The 25,484-nt window shown below is 43.5% G+C and overlaps 1 protein-coding gene across 1 annotated transcript in view; it reads left to right on the plus strand.

Annotated features, from left to right (window-relative positions):
* The first annotated feature begins 7,052 nt into the window (after window positions 1–7,052).
* The window catches only part of LOC138947837 (uncharacterized), a 60,156-nt gene continuing 41,724 nt past the window's right edge, over window positions 7,053–25,484 (plus strand). Inside the window, exon 1 of the mRNA XM_070319393.1 lies at window positions 7,053–7,074. The gene's annotated coding sequence lies outside the window, so the exon portion shown is untranslated. The remainder of the gene's footprint in view (window positions 7,075–25,484) is intronic.

Genomic DNA, 25,484 nt, shown 5'->3' on the forward strand with positions numbered 1-25,484 from the left:
TTAGAAAGAAACAGTTACTCAAGAGGTCAATCGTTAAAACGTCAGAAGTTGTGTTCAGTCCAAAACTCATCATATTATGCTCTTGTGTGTGTTTCAAAACGACACCGACACACAACGCACCCCAGGAAAAGTGACAAAGAAAAGACAATCCAGGACAGAAATGATTGAAAGGTCAAGGATAATTGTATTCAGTGCAAATCACATCACGCGATGGTACGCCTACATATTCTTTGTAAACTATACACCGATTATAAATGCGTCAACCATGTTAAAAACAAAACATAACACAAACAAAAAAAGGTTAACAGAAAAGACAATCCCGATGGACAATGATTTAAAAAGTCAAAGGTTTATATTAAGTGCAAAACACACCACAGTTATGCTCTAGTATTTATTTACAAACGCCTTCCATATTTTAATGCGACAACCATGTCAACAGAAGAGTTACAAAGACTTCAAGGAGACAATGATTAAAAGGTCAGGGGTCGCACACAGTACAAAACACGTTTTACGCAGGACTGGTTCCATACAAACTAGCTTCCACTACAACATTGATCGTGTCTCTGGACTCTCGAAACACTTTTCCTCTTTCGTGTGTTCTTTACTGATAACCCCTGTACCTACTGTAGGAGAGAGAGAGAGAGAGAGAGAGAGAGAGAGAGAGAGAGAGAGAGAGAGAGAGAGAGAGAGAGAGATAGAGAGAGAGAGATAGAGAGATATAGAGAGAGAGAGAGAGGCAGAGGGACAGAGTGTGTGTGTGTGTGTGTGTGTGTGTGTGTGTGTGTGTGTGTGTGTGTGTGTGTGTATGTGTGTGTGTGTGTGTGTGTGTGTTGTTAACTCAGGAAGGAGTGTGTCTTTGGACCTCAACAACGTTCTGGCTGTGGCACGCAGGTTAACGACCACACACATTTTGTAGTGAAAGGGGAGAAATGGATTCAAATAAAACTAATGACAATGACAACCGAGGGCAAAGAAATCCCATAAAGAAATTGCTACATAAAGTCCAACGAGTTGAAAGCATATATGTGACCCTCCACCACGACATGAGTCGCATGTCACCTCGCGCGGTTCTGCGCTAGGCTTAACTATGAGTCCGGGGAGTGTATGGTAACAGTGTGAGGGTCACCTTAGTCACAGGCTTATAACTCAAACAGTTTTCGCTCTTTTCTAAAACGGTTTTCACCACTGGATAGAGCATAACAAACTCTTTAGGAAAATGTAAAAATATGAAAATCATGCAAGGGTGACATGCGACTCATTTCGTGGTGGAGGGTCACATATGGTAGTTCTTCTTTGTTTTTGAAGGCGCTTAGAACTAATTAAGGATTTGCGCCATTTAAAAACCCTTATGATAATAACTATTATTGTTATTATCATTGCAATCAAACTCACCGATTCTATTGCAACAAACGGGTGTTGAGTCAAAGCTTCATAATCTCCCCACCGGGTTTTGGTTTTCACGTGACTTCAACCTCCTCATCACAGACAGAAACAACACTTGTCTACAACGCTTCCGCAATAGTTCTCGTGAACCTTTCGTGCCAGTCTCCCACCCTCTCCCCCCAGGCAACCCCCAATGTAAGCACACTTCACAGCTCCACTTGTGAAGAATGTCATAATTATGATCAGATCGACACGAACGAGTGTTTTCTCGGTGACCAAAATAGCCGCGGACAACTCTTTAGTTCGTGACACGTTCGGTGACAATGGCCGTTGAAAGGTTCGAACTGCACTCCTTTGTTTCTGGCAGTGGGGAGCAAAACATTGTCCTGGACATTCTTGAGGAGAGAGAGAAAGAGAGAGAGAGAGAGAGAGAGAGAGAGAGAGAGAGAGAGAGAGAGAGAGAGAGAGAGAGACTCAGACTCAGACTCAGACTCAGAACTTTATTACAAAAGGATAAAGGTTTTAGGCAAAGCCTATTCTTCCAACCTGTCCTTTATACAACACATAAAGACAGACGCACATTAAAAATATAAATTCAATCATATAAAATACAGAAATACATTGTATGGAATGCAACACAATGTGCATTTAAGGAATTACATAAGGAGAACTCAAAAATTACAAAATTACATTGACATAGTTATATCTTTCATTTGGGAAAAGAGTTGCTCCGATCAGCTACACATCCGTTAACACTAGTACAAAATGTTTAACAAAATAACAATCGAACAAGACATTTCATTCACGAATGATGTGTGAACGTGACTGTCTCTTAAACATTTTCACTGAAGTTGCATTTCTTATCTGTTGGGGGAAGGAGTTCCAGAGAAACGCTCCCGAGAAGGCTAAGCTCGATTTGTAGAGGTCTATGCGAGGTATAGGAGGGATGATTTTTTGGGACCCATATCATTTTGTGGCATGTTTGAAATGTGATTGCAAATATTTAGGACAGAGAGACAGAGAGAGAGAGAGAGAGAGAGAGAGAGAGAGAGTGAGAGAGTGAAAGAAAAAGAGAGAGAGTGAAAGAGAAAAAGAGAGAGAGTGAGAGAGAGAGGGGGGAGAAAAAGAGAGAGGGGGAGAAAGAGAAAGATAGGTTTTGGGGGAGAGGAGCGGGAGAGTGGGGGGAGACAGAGGATCAAGAAATATTAGAAAAAAGCAAAATGAGACAGACAGACAGACTGACAAGGACAGAGAGGAATGTCGAGACAGAAAAGGAGACAGAGACCTTTGTTTCTAGAAGTGGGAAACCCAAATAGCCCAAGAAAATCTCAAAGCGAGAGACAGAGACAGAGAGAGAAATATAGACACGGAAACAGAGACAGAGGTGGACACAGATAGAAACAAACACACATACAGAGGCAGGAAGGGGGAGGAGGGAGGGGGAGGAGGGGGGGAGGGAGGGGGGAGGGAGGGGCAGACAAGAATTAAAAGACCATCCCAAAACAGCTTACATAAAAGTCAGCCAATAGTTGACAATATTTCCCATCAACGCTTATGATTATCGTCATGTACATGACGTCATCACGCGCACACACGCACACACACACAAACACACACACACACACACACAAACACACACACACACACACACACACACACAAACACACACACACACACACACACATACACGCACACACTCACTCACACAAACAGACGGACTATCCCAAACATCCTCGAGGAAGAAAATATTGACATACTTTGCAATTAGGCTTACAGGTATAATCATCTATGAGAGAGACAGACAGACAGACAGGCAGAAAGAAAGTAAGTAAGACAGACAGAAAGACAGACAGACAGACAGACAGACAGACAGACCGCCTGAGACAGAGTCAATGAGAGAGACAGACACACTGAACAATCATAATACTATCCCAACCATTCCACAGACAGTTAGTCAGACAGTTGGAAATACACAGACAGATAGACAGACAGACATACAGACAGACAGACAGACAGACAGACAGACAGACAGACAGAAAAAAGGTAATAGACCATCACAAAAAATCTTACTGGAGTGCCCTCCTCGCGGAAGAAAATAATGACAAGATTTGCAATCAATGGTTTGCGTTGTCATCACACATCCAGGTTTAATGTCTCGTTGCGTCGGTCTCTTCTGCAATGGTTCAAGTGCATCTGCTGCTTCTTCGCTTCCAGTACCCTTGTTTTCCAAGACTTCCAGGGTATTATTTTTCTCTCTTTTTTGTCGCTTTATTATTCCTTTTCTTCTTCTTTTTCCTCCTCTTTCTTTTGTTTTCTGGCTCATTTAATCATTAAAGCAGCCCTTGTGAAGAAAAGAATTTTTGGAATTTTTCTCGTCGTATTTTTTTTTCTCCGATCGTACTGATCGTATTGTAGACAATGAGGCGGACACAGGACGGCTAAATCGTATGGCTAAATCGTATGGCTAAATCGTATGGCTAAACCGTATGGCTTCCGGTCTGCTCCATGCTTAATACTATTTACATTCGGGTAAAAGAAAGTTCTAAAACGTCTCCGGTTAGTACATTTTTCGGCATCATTCGTCTCGCTGTCCGGGCTGACAATATAACTAGTGTGATCGACAAGAAGAAGAAGAAGTACATTTGTTATTGTAATCTTATTCGACAATGGTCATGCACGTTACATATGTGTGGGTGTTGCTCGACTCTCAGAGCTTGTTGGTTGACGTGAGGTCAAATCGGAGCGTCTTTATTGGCATGCTCGTGAAGAGTCTTGAAGAGACATTACAAGTGTCTGCAGTGAACTCTGCGACACTCGGAAAGACTAAAATAGACCTGAGAATAATATGACAATTGCTTTGATGCACTCTGCGACGCTCTTAAAGACCAAACTAGACCTGAGGATCTGACCATGGGGCTGTTTGAGAAGAAGTTAGAACATCGTTCTATTGCTGGCCGTTTTTTTGTGGGTTTTTTCCTCCACGTAATTTTGCAGTTAGACAAAAACACGTTGCACAATAAAGAAGAACAATTGTAACTGCGCATGCAAACGAGTACCCCCCCCCCCCCCCCCCCCCACCAGCACCACCCTAAAAAAACACCTGTATTCACGTGTGAGTGAATACGACGAAGTTTCAATTGACACCAAAAGACCATAGGTTCGAAACTTGTAAATTGTAACTTTGTAGTCTTCGTTCAAACGTGAGGAGTACGTTACACAATGTTTTGGAAAAGTGAGAACTAAATTTTAGAACGTAGTATTTTAGAACTACGCAGATATCGCATGGCATCATACATTTAGACTTTAAAACAAAACTTCCAAGCCAACTAAAACAAACACTGGGGGGAGAGTTGGATTGTGGGACTTGACTGGGAGAGAGAGAAGGGGGAGGGGGAGGGAGGGAGAGAAAGAGAGAGAGAGAGAGAGAGAGAGAGAGAGAGAGAGAGAGAGAGAGAGAGAGAGAGAGGGAGACAATCAATCAATCAATGAGGCTTATATCGCGCATATTCCGTGGGTACAGTTCTAGGCGCTCTGCAGTGATGCCGTGTGAGATGAAATTTTATACGGCCAGTAATTGCAGCCATTTCGGCGCATATTTACCTTTCACGGCCTATTATTCCAAGTCACACGGGTATAGGTAGACAATTATTAACTGTGCCTCAGCAATTTTGCCAGGAAAGACCCTTTTGTCAATCGTGGGATCTTTAACGTGCACACCCAATGTAGTGTACACGGGGGGGGGGGGAGTTCGGACACCGAAGAGAGTCTGCACACAAAGTTGACTCTGAAATAAATTACCGCCGAACCTGGGATCGAACTCACGCTGACAGCGGCCAACTGAATACAAATCCAGCGCGCTACCAACTGAGCTATATCCCCGCCCCGCCAATGACAATGACAATGACATTTCGTTACTTAACGAGGGTAGTAGATTAAGCAGTGGTCTGTTTTTTTACATCCAGCCCTCGCCCTAAAGAGGGACTAACTACAACAATGAAGTAAAAATACAAGATAAAAAAAATAAAAAAAATAAAAATAAAAATAAAAAATTCTACATTTCAACAGATAACTAAAGTGAAAACACATTATACATAATGTACACAAAATGCATTGCATTGAGGTAGATTGCGAGTTAATTGATGTGAATTAAGTGGTATAGTGCAGCTTGCACTTTCTCAACATCATGCTCTAAGCCATACATTGCAATTTAAGGAAAACAATCAAACAAGCAAGACATTGCAAAAATCATCACACATCTAAATAGTGGTTGGTTTTTAAGTCCCTTCATCCGAAAAGGGTCTGTGTACATTATACCAATAAAGAGGAGAGGGGCGTGTTTAATAAAAAAAATAAAAATAAAAAATAAAATAAATTTAAAAAAAAATGAGAAGAGAGAGAGAGAGAGAGAGAGAGAGAGAGAGAGAGAGAGAGACACACACAGAGAGAGACAGAGAGAGACAGAGAGAGACAGACACAGAGACAGAGAGACATAGAGACAGAGACAGACAGAAATAGATAGACACACACACATACACAGACACACCCAGACACAGACACACACATACACACACAGACACAGACACAGACACACAGGCACACACACCCACACACACAAACACACACACAGACACAGATGCACACACACCCACACACACAGACACAGACACAGACACACACACAGAGGCACACACACCCACCCACACACACACAGAGGCACACACACACACACACACACACCCAGACACAGACACACACATACACACACAGACACAGACACACACACACACACACACAGAGGCACACACACCCACACACACACACACACACACACACAGATGGAGAAAGAAAGAGAGCAAGAAACAAAAATTAAGTTTGTTTTACTGCTCTCCAAAGTTGGAAAACAGCTGCATAACTCACCCTTTATCTTGATGGCAAATCTCATTCACGGATTGATTTCAGGCCCCGAGTATTGCAACATCCTATAAAACTCATTGGACCGTTTTGTTTTAAACTAAAAACGCAGGATTTCCTTTCATTGAATCGCTCCGTTTTAAAGTGAGGACGGCAGATCTCCTTTCATGGAAAAATTTAGTTTTTAAAGGGACTGTGTCGGACCTCTTTTCATTCTTTGTTCGAGGAAAGGATATTATTGACTCTCAGACTAAGAATACGTTCTTTGTTTTCCTTTGTTCTTGGTGCCTCTTTGTTACTTTTCCTGTCCTTTCCGAGTATATAGACGTGTGTTTGGTTCTGAAGGACGTGGCTGAATTGGTGTAGAAACGTCACCGGAAATTGTAGCCACTCACTGCTGAGGTGAATGTGAATGGGAACTCTGATTGGTTAAGGTCTTAGCGGTGATTGAAGCACCACTGCATTGTGGGTAGCTTTACTTCCTTGCGGTTTATTTCCGGAGATAATAAATCGTGGGTTGAAACACTTGGTGAGTGTACCTTACCGATACTGGACTTCCGACATCTCGATTGTCATTGACCATTCTAGGATAATGATAACACTTTAGTCTTTTTACACTATTTCAAGATTGTTCAGATTTTGTCAAGTCAGCTGTTTGTGTTTAATATCGTTGAAGCAAGAGATTTTTTTCAGTTTTTTTTAATACTTTTTTATGTTATTATTTCATGTTATTACAGCTGTTCCGGGAGTGATTCAGTCAGAGACGAGAAGTGTTAGTTCGTAAGTACTCCAAGTGATAACGATAGGTTAAGTTTGTTTTTTATGTTGCTTTAGTGACAGTGTTTTCAACTGTTGCAAATGGCATGGTCGAATTAGCGCGAATAAATTACGCTTGCGTGAGACAAGGAACACCAGATGAAATATATACCCTGTAGAGTAGACTTCTGTACATCGTAGGAGCTCTGAAGTTATCATCTGAAAAATATCCTGTGAAATAAACTTCTATATAGATCGTTTGCTAATGAATAATATTACGGTGTGATCTCGATTTCTTTGGAATGTTGTAATTTTACGTTATTTTCCACATGCACCAAGAAGGCCCAAGGATGAATCAAAACCTTAAAACCCTGATACCTACGACTAAACCTGAATAACTAACCCCCCCCCTCCTTCCCCATCTCCGCTTCATTCTCACCCCCCCCCCCCCTTTTCCCAATCATAAAAGAAGGTGAGAACTATTAATTCAGTGCGCGGCGGGGTGTCTAAAATCGGTGCCTTTCCCCCACTCTTAATGGACGGCCGGTCGTCTCGCGCTCATTTGCATATTGTGATTAATGACGTATCAACGTCCAGGAGGGGGGGGGGGGGTGGGGGTCACTCCAAGTGTCCCTCCTCCCGCCGGTCAGAGACTGGGGTCTACCATGCACACGTAATAGGTATTCATGTGCAAAACGGGTGAATAAAACCCTGTTAAAGCTTGCAGACCTTGTACTGTAGCTCAGGTGGTCGTTTCCTGTATTATCTACATCTCACAATGTGTGTACTCTCCACAATGATTATATCTATCACCCACAATGATTATATCTATCTCCCACAATGATTATATCTATCACCCACAATGATTATATCTATCACCCACAATGATTATATCTATCACCCACAATGATTATATCTATCACCCACAATGATTATATCTATCACCCACAATGATTATATCTATCACCCACAATGATTATATCTATCACCCACAATGATTATATCTATCACCCACAATGATTATATCTATCACCCACAATGATTATATCTATCACCCACATTGATTATATCTATCACCCACAATGATTATATCTATCACCCACATTGATTATATCTATCACCCACAATGATTATATCTATCACCCACAATGATTATATCTATCACCCACATTGATTATATCTATCACCCACAATGATTATATCTATCACCCACAATGATTATATCTATCACCCACAATGATTATATCTACCACCCACAATGATTATATCTATCACCCACAATGATTATATCTATCACCCACAATGATTATATCTATCACCCACAATGATTATATCTATCACCCACAATGATTATATCTATCACCCACAATGATTATATCTATCACCCACAATGATTATATCTATCACCCACAATGATTATATCTATCACCCACAATGATTATATCTACCTCCCACAATGATTATATCTATCACCCACAATGATTATATCTATCACCCACAATGATTATATCTATCACCCACAATGATTATATCTATCACCCACAATGATTATATCTATCACCCACAATGATTATATCTACCTCCCACAATGATTATATCTATCACCCACAATGATTATATCTATCACCCACAATGATTATATCTATCACCCACAATGATTATATCTATCATCCACAATGATTATATCTACCACCCACAATGATTATATCTATCATCCACAATGATTATATCTATCACCCACAATGATTATATCTATCACCCACAATGATTATATCTATCACCCACAATGATTATATCTATCACCCACAATGATTATATCTATCACCCACAATGATTATATCTATCACCCACAATGATTATATCTATCATCCACAATGATTATATCTATCACCCACAATGATTATATCTATCATCCACAATGATTATATCTATCACCCACAATGATTATATCTATCACCCACAATGATTATATCTATCATCCACAATGATTATATCTATCACCCACAATGATTATATCTATCACCCACAAAGATTATATCTACCACCCACAATGATTATATATACATCCCGCAATCCTTATTTTTACCACCCGTAATCATTATACACGTCCTTGCGTGTGTTCGTGATAATGTATTAAAGTGCAATGGATATTATACCGTGTGTGTGTGTGTGCGTGTGTTTGTGATAATGTATTAAAGTTCAATGGATATTATACCGTGTGTGTGTGTGTGTGCGTGTGTTTGTGATAATGTATTAAAGTGCAATGGATATTATACCGTGTGTGTGTGTGTGTGTGTGTGTTTGTGATAATGTATTAAAGTTCAATGGATATTATACCGTGTGTGTGTGTGTGTGTGCGTGTGTTTGTGATAATGTATTGTTGTAGTGCAATGTATATTATACCGTGTGTGTGTGTGTGCGTGTGTTTGTGATAATGTATTAAAGTGCAATGTATATTATACCGTGTGTGTGTGTGTGCGTGTGTTTGTGATAATGTATTGTTGTAGTGCAATGTATATTATACCGTGTGTGTGTGTGTGTGCGTGTGTTTGTGATAATGTATTAAAGTGCAATGTATATTATACCGTGTGTGTGTGTGTGCGTGTGTTTGTGATAATGTATTAAAGTGCAATGTATATTATACCGTGTGTGTGTGTGTGCGTGTGTTTGTGATAATGTATTGTTGTAGTGCAATGTATATTATACCGTGTGTGTGTGTGTGTGCGTGTGTTTGTGATAATGTATTAAAGTGCAATGTATATTATACCGTGTGTGTGTGTGTGCGTGTGTTTGTGATAATGTATTGTTGTAGTGCAATGTATATTATACCGTGTGTGTGTGTGTGTGCGTGTGTTTGTGATAATGTATTAAAGTGCAATGGATATTATACCGTGTGTGTGTGTGTGTGTGTGTGTTTGTGATAATGTATTAAAGTGCAATGTATATTATACCGTGTGTGTGTGTGTGTGTGCGTGTGTTTGTGATAATGTATTGTTGTAGTGCAATGTATATTATACCGTGTGTGTGTGTGTGCGTGTGTTTGTGATAATGTATTAAAGTGCAATGTATATTATACCGTGTGTGTGTGTGTGCGTGTGTTTGTGATAATGTATTGTTGTAGTGCAATGTATATTATACCGTGTGTGTGTGTGTGTGCGTGTGTTCGTGATAATGTATTAAAGTGCAATGTATATTATACCGTGTGTGTGTGTGTGCGTGTGTTTGTGATAATGTATTGTTGTAGTGCAATGTATATTATACCGTGTGTGTGTGTGTGTGCGTGTGTTTGTGATAATGTATTAAAGTGCAATGTATATTATACCGTGTGTGTGTGTGTGTGCGTGTGTTTGTGATAATGTATTAAAGTGCAATGTATATTATACCGTGTGTGTGTGTGTGTGTGCGTGTGTTTGTGATAATGTATTGTTGTAGTGCAATGTATATTATACCGTGTGTGTGTGTGTGCGTGTGTTTGTGATAATGTATTAAAGTGCAATGTATATTATACCGTGTGTGTGTGTGTGTGTGTGTGTTTGTGATAATGTATTAAAGTGCAATGGATATTATACCGTGTGTGTGTGTGTGTGTGTGTGTGTTTGTGATAATGTATTAAAGTGCAATGTATATTATACCGTGTGTGTGTGTGTGTGTGTGTGTGTGTGTTTGTGATAATGTATTAAAGTGCAATGGATATTATACCGTGTGTGTGTGTGTGTGTGTGTGTTTGTGATAATGTATTAAAGTGCAATGTATATTATACCGTGTGTGTGTGTGTGTGTGTGTGTTTGTGATAATGTATTAAAGTTCAATGGATATTATACCGTGTGTGTGTGTGTGTGTGCGTGTGTTCGTGATAATGTATTAAAGTGCAATGTATATTATACCGTGTGTGTGTGTGTGTGTGTGTGTTTGTGATAATGTATTAAAGTGCAATGAATATTATACCGTGTGTGTGTGTGTGTGCGTGTGTTTGTGATAATGTATTAAAGTGCAATGGATATTATACCGTGTGTGTGTGTGTGTGTGTGTTTGTGATAATGTATTAAAGTGCAATGTATATTATACCGTGTGTGTGTGTGTGTGCGTGTGTCTGTGATAATGTATTAAAGTTCAATGGATATTATACCGTGTGTGTGTGTGTGCGTGTGTTTGTGATAATGTATTAAAGTTCAATGGATATTATACCGTGTGTGTGTGTGTGTGCGTGTGTTTGTGATAATGTATTAAAGTGCAATGTATATTATACCGTGTGTGTGTGTGTGTGCGTGTGTTTGTGATAATGTATTAAAGTGCAATGAATATTATACCGTGTGTGTGTGTGTGTGTGTGCGTGTGTTTGTGATAATGTATTAAAGTTCAATGGATATTATACCGTGTGTGTGTGTGTGTGTGCGTGTGTTTGTGATAATGTATTAAAGTTCAATGGATATTATACCGTGTGTGTGTGTGTGCGTGTGTTTGTGATAATGTATTAAAGTTCAATGTATATTATACCGTGTGTGTGTGTGTGTGTGCGTGTTTGTGATAATGTATTGTTGTAGTGCAATGTATATTATACCGTGTGTGTGTGTGTGCGTGTGTTTGTGATAATGTATTGTTGTAGTGCAATGTATATTATACCGTGTGTGTGTGTGTGCGTGTGTTTGTGATAATGTATTGTTGTAGTGCAATGTATATTATACCGTGTGTGTGTGTGTGTGCGTGTTTGTGATAATGTATTGTTGTAGTACCATGTATATTATACCGTGTGTGTGTGTGTGTGTGTGTTTGTGATAATGTATTAAAGTGCAATGTATATTATACCGTGTGTGTGTGTGTGCGTGTGTTTGTGATAATGTATTGTTGTAGTGCAATGTATATTATACCGTGTGTGTGTGTGTGCGTGTGTTTGTGATAATGTATTGTTGTAGTGCAATGTATATTATACCGTGTGTGTGTGTGTGTGTGTGTTTGTGATAATGTATTAAAGTGCAATGTATATTATACCGTGTGTGTGTGTGTGCGTGTGTTTGTGATAATGTATTGTTGTAGTGCAATGTATATTATACCGTGTGTGTGTGTGTGTGTGTGTTTGTGATAATGTATTAAAGTGCAATGTATATTATACCGTGTGTGTGTGTGTGCGTGTGTTTGTGATAATGTATTGTTGTAGTGCAATGTATATTATACCGTGTGTGTGTGTGTGCGTGTGTTTGTGATAATGTATTGTTGTAGTGCAATGTATATTATACCGTGTGTGTGTGTGTGCGTGTGTTTGTGATAATGTATTGTTGTAGTGCAATGAATTATTCATTGATATGTGTGTGATTGCACTGTAAATAATGTTATGTTATTGTTTTGAGTAGGATTTAAAACCTGGATACACGCTCTTTATAAATAATGTTATGTTATTGTTTTGAGTAGGATTTAAAACCTGGATACACGCTCTTTATAAATAATGTTATGTTATTGTTTTGAGTAGGATTTAAAACCTGGATACACGCTCTTTATAAATAATGTTATGTTATTGTTTTGAGTAGGATTTAAAACCTGGATACACGCTCTTTATAAATATAATGCATTATTATTCTGTATTATTATTTACGACCTACGATGAATATACCCACCACACACTCGTCGCGATATAACCTTCGTGATTGAAAACGACGTTAAACACCAAATAAAGAAAGAAAGATCCACCACACACGACGTCTAATTTAAGTTATTGAGACATCACAGTGCGCTAAGAGATTTATAGAGCAAATCGAGAAAATGAATTATTGCACGAAGCGCGAAGATATCCAGATTATGGTTATTTGTTTGGGAATACGAAACCTGTTTTGGTTTGTGTCTCACTGCGCGTCTGCTTGTCTTATTATCTATTCATTTGCTTGCGTACCGTATGGTTTGAGGTGGTTTTTTGTGTGGATAAAACTGCAAAGAATGACAGCTAAAATTAAAATATAACAAATGTGTCAGTAAGAGTTGATGATATTGTTAAGTGAATGTATTTGGTGCTATTTAGTGGTGCTGTTATTCGGTGCTATTGTTTAGTGCTAGTATATACCTCTTGTGTTTGCAGTCCAGTAACATACCATTAATCAGCACCCTCATCACGACACTGCACTGTCCTTAAATTAACCCGAAAATAACATTCCACAGACTTCGCGAAGTCTTTTACCGAAAATTCAGTACCAACGCTTCGTGCAACGAGTTTCGTGAAATAGACTTCGCCTAAATAATATCAGTCGTAACAGTCAGGCAATGCTGTCGAAAGAAGGCTCATCGCATCCTACATAGATGACTCGTCTCCTGCAGAAAATATTCCTACCAAGGCAGTCACCAAATTGGTCATTAATTCTTCCTAGTCGGACAAACATCTCGACAGGTGAGCTGCAGTTTTCCCCGGCAAATACCATAATTTGGCTCCGATCGTATCAACAGAGAAAGATTATTTTTTCAGGATCGAAGATAAACGGCCGAACAAGGGCCCCGAAGACGAAAAATGGCTACTTGTTAACGATTAATGACAGACGATGGCTATTCATCGGGTCACGGTATCGGGGTGTGTTGTCTGAATAACTGGTGCCCGGCTTTCCCGCAATTTATCTTCACCTAATGGGTTGGCTGCGAGGTCACTCGTTTCACGGATATATTGCGCTTTTCTTTCTCGTTGTGCGTTTTCTGCAGGCCTTTTTTTGTGGGCCAAGTGTTAAGGTGGTATTAGTGCTAAGTCGAGGATTGTAACCTTTGAATTGGCGCAGTATGTGTGTGTTTGAAGAGGGGGGTATATATGTGTGTGTGTGTGTGTGTGTGTGTGTGTGTGTGTGTGCTTGCGTGCGTGTGTGTGTGTGTGTGTGTGCTTGCGTGCGCGCGCGTGTGTGTGTGTGTGTGTGTGTGTGTGTGTGTGTGCGTGTGTGTGTGTGTGTGTGTGTGTGTGTGTCCTTGCCTCTCTATCTGTCAGTGTGTGCGAGGGTGCGTGTGTGTATATATGTGTGTGTGTGCGTGCGTGCGTGCGCACGCGCGTTTGTGTGTGTGTGTATGGAGGGGGGTGTATGGACATGCCTGTGCGCGCATGCGTTCGGATTTTTGTTTCCTAAATTGTCGCCATATTGTTTTTGTGTCCATCGGGTTGACGTGAACACAGGCTGATTCGTTGAAGCTGTGTTACCTGGAACGATTCACAAACGATGGCAACAATTAATGCATAAAAACGATAATGATGTTGAAAACGACGACAGTGATAATGCCGACAATGAAGATGATGTGATAATGACGATGACACGACAGGGATTGCCGTGGCTTGCAGGACTGAAAGAGACGGGTCTCTCCACAATTCACGACGCAGAAGACTTTGCCTGCATAATAAGTTTACTTTGCGAAGCTGGTTGCACGACGTTTTGGCACTACATTTTCGATAAAAAGAAGAAGTTGACTTCGAGTTCAATTAAAAACACCCTTAAAGGCTGTCATGAACTGGGCGAAGTCGATCACGCGAAGTATGCTTCGCGAAGCTGTCTGCACGAAGCTTAAGCACTACATTGGGTGTGCACGTTAAAGATCCCACGATTGACAAAAGGGTCTTTCCTGGCAAAATTGCTTAGGCACAGATAATAATTGTCTACCTATACCCGTGTGACTTGGAATAATAGGCCGTGAAAGGTAAATATGCGCCGAAATGGCTGCAATCTACTGGCCGTATAAAATTTCATCTCACACGGCATCACTGCAGAGCGCCTAGAACTGTACCCACGGAATATGCGCGATATAAGACTCATTGATTGATTGAGTTGTTGGTGGAAAAAAACCTCGCGAAGTCGACTTGGAGCTGAATGAAGGACAGCCCGGCTGTTAAGCCTTAACGTGTTGTTGTTTGCTGCATGCCCGGTCAGTACAATGGCCAGCCTTCCTTAGGAAAACAGCATGAAGAATATTTCCAATTAACAAAGAAATACGAGTTCACTAATAACATCAACACGACCTCAGTTTAGGAAGCTGAACATATCACGAATTAACACCTTTCATTTCAAACTCAGCATCCTTTTCAGGCTCCTTTCAACTCTTTGTATAACCAATAACTCAACAGACTAAACAGCAGCTAGCTCAGACAATCAACTCAACAGCAATTCAGCTGACTCAGCTAAAAAGTAAATTACGTTTTAAACTCAGCAAATCTTATCTTAGAAGAAAAATCCAATATATTCTGTGTCCAATTGAACTCAAATGTCAAGTTATAGTTTTGTTTTCTTGCCTGGCAAGCAATTTTATTTTAATTTAGTCTGCTGAAGATTTGGGTAAATGACCACATGCAGTCGGACTCATATTGCATTTGCTTGAGTCATGCCTGTCTACCTTTGGACATTTGAGCCAGACATAGCCCTGTTTAAGTAGAAGACAGAACCCACAGACACTAAAAAAAGAGATTGGTTGTTTGGGGTCAGGGCCCGTCAGCCTGTTGGGAACCGATTCAATCGTGTGTTCTATTTCAGTGTACATGGTGGTCTGCGTGTTTGGGGTCAGGGCCCGTCAGCCTGTTGGGAACCGATTCAATCGTGTGTTCTATTTCAGTGTACATGGTGGTCTGCGTGTTTGGGGTCAGGGCCCGTCAGCCTGTTGGGAACCGATTCAATCGTGTGTTCTATTTCAGTGTACATGGTGGTCTGCGTGTTTGGGGTCAGGGCCCGTCAGCCTGTTGGGAACCGATTCAATCGTGTGTTCTATTTCAGTGTACATGGTGGTCTGCGTGTTTGGGGTCAGGGCCCGTCAGCCTGTTGGGAACCGATTCAATCGTGTGTTCTATTTCAGTGTACATGGTGGTCTGCGTGTTTGGGGTCAGGGCCCGTCAGCCTGTTGGGAACCGATTCAATCGTGTGTTCTATTTCAGTGTACATGGTGGTCTGCGTGTTTGGGGTCAGGGCCCGTCAGCCTGTTGGGAACCGATTCAATCGTGTGTTCTATTTCAGTGTACATGGTGGTCTGCGTGTTTGGGGTCAGGGCCCGTCAGCCTGTTGGGAACCGATTCAATCGTGTGTTCTATTTCAGTGTACATGGTGGTCTGCGTGTTTGGGGTCAGGGCCCGTCAGCCTGTTGGGAACCGATTCAATCGTGTGTTCTATTTCAGTGTACATGGTGGTCTGCGTGTTTGGGGTCAGGGCCCGTCAGCCTGTTGGGAACCGATTCAATCGTGTGTTCTATTTCAGTGTACATGGTGGTCTGCGTGTTTGGGGTCAGGGCCCGTCAGCCTGTTGGGAACCGATTCAATCGTGTGTTCTATTTCAGTGTACATGGTGGTCTGCGTGTTTGGGGTCAGGGCCCGTCAGCCTGTTGGGAACCGATTCAATCGTGTGTTCTATTTCAGTGTACATGGTGGTCTGCGTGTTTGGGGTCAGGGCCCGTCAGCCTGTTGGGAACCGATTCAATCGTGTGTTCTATTTCAGTGTACATGGTGGTCTGCGTGTTTGGGGTCAGGGCCCGTCAGCCTGTTGGGAACCGATTCAATCGTGTGTTCTATTTCAGTGTACATGGTGGTCTGCGTGTTTGGGGTCAGGGCCCGTCAGCCTGTTGGGAACCGATTCAATCGTGTGTTCTATTTCAGTGTACATGGTGGTCTGCGTGTTTGGGGTCAGGGCCCGTCAGCCTGTTGGGAACCGATTCAATCGTGTGTTCTATTTCAGTGTACATGGTGGTCTGCGTGTTTGGGGTCAGGGCCCGTCAGCCTGTTGGGAACCGATTCAATCGTGTGTTCTATTTCAGTGTACATGGTGGTCTGCGTGTTTGGGGTCAGGGCCCGTCAGTCTGTTGGGAACCGATTCAATCGTGTGTTCTATTTTAGTGTACATGGTGGTCTGCGTGTTTGGGGTCAGGGCCCGTCAGCCTGTTGGGAACCGATTCAATCGTGTGTTCTATTTTAGTGTACATGGTGGTCTGCGTGTTTGAAACTATGTACTTCCCCCTAAAAAAGACCAAGGCTTTCAATTGGATGTGACGTACAAGTCAATGATACTATTTTCTCTCCTATCAGACTCCTGTCTGGGTCGTGCATTGCATCAAAACAGTTGTTATAAACCCCGAAAAGTCGATCATAAAACTTTTGACTTTTGAACGAAACCTGAACTCCCCTTCTCCTCCATCGCAGACAATTGCCATCCCCAGACGTACGTCTGCTTTGTCAAAACACGCTCCTCAATGTAACGACGCCTCGGATTGGTCCTCACAGACACCGCGCCGTCCCTTAAATAAAAGATCGATCGTGATTGGACAAGGCGGAGAAAATAGTGCGCCATTGTGCGCAGTGATGGCGGCGAGTGTAAAGTGATTGGGCAGTGGGCGGGAGACAAAGGCGGGAGGCTACCCAGCGGAGTGACGGAGTGACGGAGTAATCAGGCGTCTTGAGTCAGGCAATGGAATGACGTGAATGTGAATGCGAGGGGGTTCCGGTAGCTCAGTTGGTAGAGCTCTGGACTTGTGATCCTAGGGTCCCAGGTAGCTCAGTGGGTAGAGCTCTGGACTTGTGATCCTAGGGTCCCAAGGTAGCTCAGTGGGTAGAGCTCTGGACTTGTGATCCTAGGGTCCCAGGTAGCTCAGTGGGTAGAGCTCTGGACTTGTGATCCTAGGGTCCCAGGTAGCTCAGTTGGTAGAGCTCTGGACTTGTGATCCTAGGGTCCCAGGTAGCTCAGTTGGTAGAGCTCTGGACTTGTGATCCTAGGGTCCCAGGTAGCTCAGTGGGTAGAGCTCTGGACTTGTGATCCTAGGGTCCCAGGTAGCTCAGTTGGTAGAGCTCTGGACTTGTGATCCTAGGGTCCCAGGTAGCTCAGTGGGTAGAGCTCTGGACTTGTGATCCTAGGGTCCCAGGTAGCTCAGTTGGTAGAGCTCTCGACTTGTGATCCAATGGTCACGGGTTCGAATCCGGACCTGGACGGACACGGGTCAACTTTAAGTGCAGACTCAGAGGCGGTATCCATGTTCCACCCCCGTGTCACCACTGTGACACGTAAAAGACCTGGGTCATTCTGCCATAAGTACAGGTGGCTGATGACACTTAAACACACACACACCTTGGTAGCGCGACTTTATCACTGCTAGCTTTCCACTGGGAGGAAGCGAATTTCCCAGCGATGGGACAATAAAGTAATGACCAGGAGAAAGTGGAATGAAGTGTCTTGCCACACCAGCTTGCACGTGCAGCTCCCATGTCAGCCTATCAGTGTAGCTGCCGGGGAACCCCCCTCTTCACAAGCTTTCCATGTGACCTGAAACAGGAAACAAACTTGCATCGGTCTCCAATTGCACTATAGCTGAAGAGACTTCTTCTTCTGCCTTCATGACTTCTTCTTCTGCCTTCATGACGACTCATTCAGATTTGATACAAGAAGTGAACATTGATACTTCAATCATCGCAGGAAGCATTGTGATTTTCATAATTTCATGCAACGTCATATTCACGTAAAATGTGTCTAAATTCGTTGGCCCGTGATGTTGACAAAGGTCAGTCTGAGGTCGCTTAAGAGACGATGAACAGTAATAACCAACCAACCGACCAACCCCTTTTGAGACCCCCCCCCCCCACCCCCCCGATGTAGCCAAGTCCCACAGTTAGCCAAGTCCCACAGTTAGCCAAGTCCACCAGTTAGCCAAGTCCCACAGTTAGCCAAGTCCACCAGTTAGCCAAGTCCCGCAGTTAGCCAAGTCCCACAGTTAGCCAAGTCCCACAGTTAGCCAAGTCCCACAGTTAGCCAAGTCAAGTCCCACAGTTAGCCAAGTCAAGTCCCACAGTTAGCCAAGTCCACCAGTTAGCCAAGTCCACCAGTTAGCCAAGTCCCACAGTTAGCCAAGTCCACCAGTTAGCTAAGTCCACCAGTTAGCCAAGTCAAGTCCCACAGTTAGCCAAGTCAAGTCCACCAGTTAGCCAAGTCCCACAGTTAGCCAAGTCCCACAGTTAGCCAAGTCCACCAGTTAGCCAAGTCGCACAGTTAGCCAAGTCCACCAGTTAGCCAAGTCCCACAGTTAGCCAAGTCCACCAGTTAGCCAAGTCCCACAGTTAGCCAAGTCCACCAGTTAGCCAAGTCCCACAGTTAGCCAAGTCCCACAGTTAGCCAAGTCCACCAGTTAGCCAAGTCCCACAGTTAGCCAAGTCCACCAGTTAGCCAAGTCCCACAGTTAGCCAAGTCCCACAGTTAGCCAAGTCCACCAGTTAGCCAAGTCCATCAGTTAGCAAAGTCCCACAGTTAGCCAAGTCCCACAGTTAGCCAAGTCCCACAGTTAGGCGGTCCTTTATTCAGCCGAAGTCGACTTTGCGAAAACTTTGTGAAGTCTTGTTACCTACAACTCAGTCCTACAACTCAGTCCTACAGCTCAGTCCTACAGCTCCGGGCGACCAGCTAGCTTCGTCAAGTCGACTTCGCCCAATTAATGACAGGCTTTAGACATCTTTGGAAGGGGCGAACACAGGGTGAAATATCTGTTTTATTCTGGGATTTCCCAAAATACGCCAATATCGTTTAGTCGTTTAGTGGGTCACTGGTTTGTCTCTGGGGCGCAATGAAATATGTCCGCGGCACACCCATAGGTATTCATGTCACGCCAGACTTTCCACGTTGTGCTTCTCGCTCCACGGTTTAGAAATCCGTTCAAAGAGAGGACATGGGGTTCAAATACCCCTTTAAAGTAGAAGCTCCCGACAATACGGCAATATCGCTTGGTCGTTTAGCAGGCCTCCAGCCATCTTTGGGGCGCAAGGAAATATGTACGTTACTGGTAGACCGAGGTCACTTTACGACACAGAAGTCGTTCCCCGGTGGCTGAGTGGTAGCTGGACGGGCGTTACGTCCCTTGATTGGGGTTTATGTGTCTGCCTCAGGGGAGAGAACTGCGTAAAGCATCATTTGATCGACACAACTATATCTCTGGCTTTTACTTTTGTGGTCGTCGTTTGTTGTTTCGCGATGTATGCCCCCCCCCCCCCCCCCCCTCCCCTCTCCATTTCTGTCTGTCTCCCTGCCTGCCTGTCTACCTATCTGACTGTCACTATCTCCTTCTTATCCGTCTTTATGCATTACGCTCTCTCTCTCTTCATGCTTCTCTCTCTTTTTTTCTCTCCATTTTTATGTCAAGCACCCATTCTGTCTGTCTGTCTGTCTGTCTCTCTCTCTCTCTCACTCTCTATCTCTCTTCAGCCATTTTAATGTCAAACACCCTCTCTTGTCTCCCTCTCTGTCTCCCTTTGTCTCTGTCTCTGTCTGTGTCTCTCTGTCTGTCTGTTTCTCTCTGTCTCTCTCTGTCTCTGCCTGTCGCTCTGTCTCTCTGTCTGTCTCTGTCTCTCTCTGTCTCTCTCTGTGTCTCTCTCTCTCTTTTAGTCTCTCTCTCTCTCTCTCTCTCTCTCTCTCTCTTAGTCTCTCTCTCTGTCTCTCTCTCTCTCTCTCCTTCTCTTTCTCTGTCTCTCTCTCTCTGTATCTGTCTCTCTCTGTCTCTCTCTCTCTCTTTCTCTCGCTCTCTCTGTATCTCTCGCTCTCTCTGTCTGTCTCTCTGTCTCTCTCTCTCTGTCTCTCTCTCTCTCTGTCTGTCTCTCTCTCTCTCTGTCTCTCTTTCTCTGTGTCTCTCTCTCTTTCTGTGTCTCTCTCTCTTAGTCTCTCTCTCTCTCTCTCTCTCTGTCTCTCTCTCTCTGTCTCTCTCTCTCTGTCTCTCTCTGCCTGTCGCTCTGTCTCTCTGTCTGTCTCTGTCTCTCTCTCTGTCTCTCTCTCTCTCTCTCTCTCTCTCTCTCTCTCTCTCTCTCTCTCTCTCTCTCTCTCTCTCTCTCTCTCGAAGACGGCTTCTGCCCACCCAACGGGACCTGCGGCAGAGAGGCTACAAAGCAACCCTGTCGTACGACAAGCTGATGACCAATGAAGCCATCTTCGTCTTTGATGTCTCCAGCGGCAGTGTCATCAGGCAGGAGCGCTTCAGGCGGAGACCCACGGGACCAGCGCAACGCAGGGGAACCAACCCTCAGCCGTCAAGTCACAGTAACCCCCCACGCACTTTGCAAACCCCGTCCCAACACCCAACACCTTCACCGACCCCGTCCCTACCCCAACCCTCACCACCACGACACCGCACTGAGCCACCAGGGATGCAGCCGACGACGGAGGAGCTCCCGCCTCAACAGTCATCGCGGATGGGTGGCGGCCACAGAGCGCCGCCCCCCGACCGTATGGAGCCCGTCCAACCCCACGCAGACGGAGGACAGCGGAGTCCAGTGCAGCGTGCAGACGGCGACCCACCCTACGACAGCCAGCGGGACCCGGCACGGGACTCGCCCCAACACGTCCTCTCGTCCCACGACTTCCCAGCGCTGCCCCATCGGCCGCCCCAGTCCCCTGTTGCCAGCCCCTCCACCTCCAGCGCAGATGGCTTTACCCCCCTTTGGCGTGACGCTGACCATAGGGACACCCTTGCGGGCAGGGGGCGGGGTAGAGGCTCTCCGACGACCAGCAGTCACCCTCACGACAGTGGCGGGCGCGGCGGGGATCTGGGTGGCGTACCGAGGGCACGGCTAGACGGCGGCGGTGTTGGAAACACGGCCACAGCCGAACCTCCAGGCGTGATGACGCGCAGCAGGCTACAGACGGGCTCCACCTCTGGAACTCCCCGTGGACCAAACCACGGCACCAAGACGCAGCGCCAAGGTCGTATCGACATCATGCTTGGCGGCGGCAACAGAGCGCCTGCTCCTGGGACGCAGGGTGATCCTGACCCCGGCACTCACCGGCGTCAGGGCCGCAGCGCCGACAAGCAGAGAGACAACAGCAGCATGTGACGGTGCGGCAACGATAGGCCAAACAACGTACCGAGAGATAGTGCAAAGGGTATCATTCGTTTCCTGAGTTGGAACATCGATGGACTCGCAACGAAAATAGCAGACCCCGATTTCGTGAGTTATATACACAACTTTAACGTCGTTTGCCTAGTTGAAACGTTTCTGGATAAATCGTTCATTTTGAGTAACACGTTCTGCGACTTTGTAGTATTTTCGAGCTCGGCTGTCAAACTGACTGACAAAGGCCGTAGGTCAGGTGGGGTCATTATACTGGTAAAAAAGGAAATAGCTAAATTGTTTGATGCGATTGAGGTAACGTACGATCACATGGTCTGTCTCAAAATATCGAAGACACTGTGGAATCTGGACAAAGATGTTATATACCTAGCTGCGTATATCCCTCCCCAAACTTCACCGTACTATGATACCTCCCAGGCCAAATGTCACATTGAACAAACTGAACTATGTATGTTAGACATGTTAGAAAGGTACGGAGAAGTTTACATCATCCTATGTGGGGACATGAACGCAAGAACTGGGTCCTTGCAAGCTATTGCTGACTCAGAAAATCAGCTAGACGACCCGTGCAACCATCAAGTTCTGTATAGCCCTTCTCGATTGTCAGAGGATCGGACAATTAACACGTTTGGCTGGGAACTCTTGTCGTTATGTTCTAGTTTTGGTCTGTGTCTGCTAAATGGTTTTTGCACGCCCTCTTCGTCTAAGCATTTTACATACATATCCAGACATGGAAATAGTGTAAACGACTACTTTATCATCTCAGAAGAGTTATCATCCCTCTGCCTGGGCTTGACCGTCGAAGAGAGAATTGAATCCCCCCATATGCCGCTATGCTTAACACTTACAGGCCCCACTAACAAGAACACAGGGCAAACAGAAAACGAAACAAAGAAAGGGGTACGAGTTAAGATGTCATGGGATACACATAAAGAACATGAGGTAAGAGAGCTTATTGACTCGGAATCATTCGCTGGTAAACTCGAAGAGGCGGGGCAGATGATAAGTGGGGATATTGATGGATCAGTAAAGTTGTTCAACCGTGCCCTTAAGGAGGTAACTAAGCCAATGGAAATTACTGTTAAGAATGGTTCTGTTTCGGTCGGTGAGAAAAACAAATGGTTTGACTTTGAACACACACGCTACAGAGCTCGACTCGATGTGCGCAGTTTCGTATAAAAATTATTTTCCAAATTTCCCCACTGTGTTTTATAAAATAATCATATTATGAAAGCACATACATTCTTATCTTAGTTGTTATGTATTCATTGTTAGTAAACATCGGCATTATTCATGTTTTACTTTAAACGCAATCATTGTTATTTATAGATCACAGGCACCTGATGTAAGTAGGTCACACACGTGTAAATGTTGTGCCCAGTCCTTGTTTTTGTTTCTGTTATTATTTTAGTTAGCAGGTCTAGTTGAGCACGTATTAAGTATCATGTACCCACTACTAGTCATTGTGCATTTTAGTTAATGGACTGATGATGTCATTTGTATGGAGTCGACGCACGTGCGAGGATATGTATGTGTGGGAGGGGGGGGGGGCGCGGGAGATGGAAGCTTGCTGTATGTTATGTAATGTATATATTGTGTGTGATACGTGGAAATGTGATACTATTTATTTGCATGTATGATACAGGTACAAATGTGATAATTGTAGGCTTATACTAGTGATTACTGTGTGTGATACATGAAATGTGATATGAATGCTGTTTTTATATGTTATACTCTTACTTTCTCCCAAGCGCAAGACAAATTCTTCTATGAAAATTGAAGCCAATAAAATTTGAGTTGAGTAAAAAAGTTGACACGAAAAGCTCTTCGAAGGTACAAGAAAAACAAGACAGCTCTTGACATGGAGAAGAGAACAGATACAATCAGTTTTAAAGAATGTGAAAAAGAAGCAGAGCGGTGTAAAACGGTATATTTAGATGAAAGGAAGAAGTACAACCAGCTGCTGAAAAATAAAAAGATTACATTTAAACAGAACAAAGTGTCACTTTTACTTGCCAGCATTCATGACCCCCAAAGCTTTTGGAGGGAAATTAGAAAATTCAAGAGAAAGGGAAGAAGCTCGCCTAGCATTAGTAAAGATGACTGGTTTAACCATTTTAACGGCGTGTTTAATAATTTAGCTGCTGGAGCGACTCCAGTTCAGCAAACCGAGTTATCCGCGGAAGAGGTCCCGGACCTCGACATGGACGAGCTAAATAAAGATATATCTGAAGGAGAGGTAAGAGAAGCCATTAGAGGGCTGAAAAAAGGCAAAGCAACAGGTATAGATGAAATCCCAAACGAGTTGCTTCGCATCGCAGGTGATGATGTTACTACTTACCTGGTAGAGCTTTTTAACAAACTGTTCCACACAGGAACATACCCAGCTGAGTGGGCCAAAGCCATTATTCACCCAATCTTTAAAAAAGGCAACGATGAGAACCCTGACAATTACAGGGGCGTGTCGCTGCTAAGCTGTGTCAGTAAACTGTATACTGCCATCATTAACAATAGATTGACTAAGTGGGCTGAAATGAACAATGTCATGTCTGAGTCCCAAGCTGGATTCAGAAAAGGGTATACGACAGTGGACCATATTTTCACGTTATATGCAGCTGTAAGCAAGCAACTTAAACAACACAAGAAACTGTATGTGGCCTTTGTGGACTTCCAAAAGGCGTTCGACACTGTCAAAAGAGATGTACTATGGAATGTACTGCTCAAGATCGGCATTGGGGGAAAAATGCTTCAAACACTCAGAGCAATGTACTCAAACGTATTATCTTGTGTTCGGTGTAACTCTGACTACACGGCCTTTTTTGAGTGTATGCAAGGTCTCAAACAAGGATGCTTGGCAAGCCCAATCCTGTTCTCTTTTTTGATTAACGAACTTGCGTCTGAAATGATTCTAAAAGGGAGGCATGGAATTCAACTTCTTCCGGGTGAAATTGAACTATTTATCATGATGTTTGCTGACGACATAGCATTGCTTTCAGTGACACCGGTGGGACTACAAAACCAGTTAAATATATTGCATGAAGTTGCCAACAGATTAGGTTTAAAGGTAAACAAAGAAAAAACAAAAGTGTTGGTATTTCGCAACGGTGGATACTTGGGGAAAAACGAAGCCTGGACATTTGGTCACGACAACATGTACGTTACCAACTCGTATAAATATCTCGGCTTAACCTTGACCACCAAAGTTTCCATCCAACGATGCTTTGAAGACTCTATTGTACGAGCTAAGCGTGGTGTTATCGACATTTTTAGAGTTTTGTGGAATATTGGATGTTATGATCTAAACCTTTTTTTCACACTCTTTGATACACAGATTACCCCCATATTGCTATACGGTTCAGAAATGTGGGGTTGTTTTGATTGCTCTAACATTGAAAAGGTACACATGTTCGCATGCAAACGGATAATAGGTGTTTCCCCCCAAAGTCCCAACTGCATGGTATACGGAGAACTCGGTAGATTTCCCCTATCAGTCCTCGCTGCTACCAGATGCGTTAAATATTGGTTGCGGCTAAATCGCCTCCCCAACACAAGATATGTAAAAATGGCCCATGTGATGATGAGGAACATGGCAGACAGAGGGACAGACAATTGGTCCGCTAGGGTCAGAAACCTCCTATGTGAAAAT

The sequence above is a fragment of the Littorina saxatilis genome, linkage group LG14, assembly GCF_037325665.1.
Source record: "Littorina saxatilis isolate snail1 linkage group LG14, US_GU_Lsax_2.0, whole genome shotgun sequence".
NCBI classification, from domain to species: Eukaryota; Metazoa; Mollusca; class Gastropoda; order Littorinimorpha; family Littorinidae; genus Littorina; species Littorina saxatilis.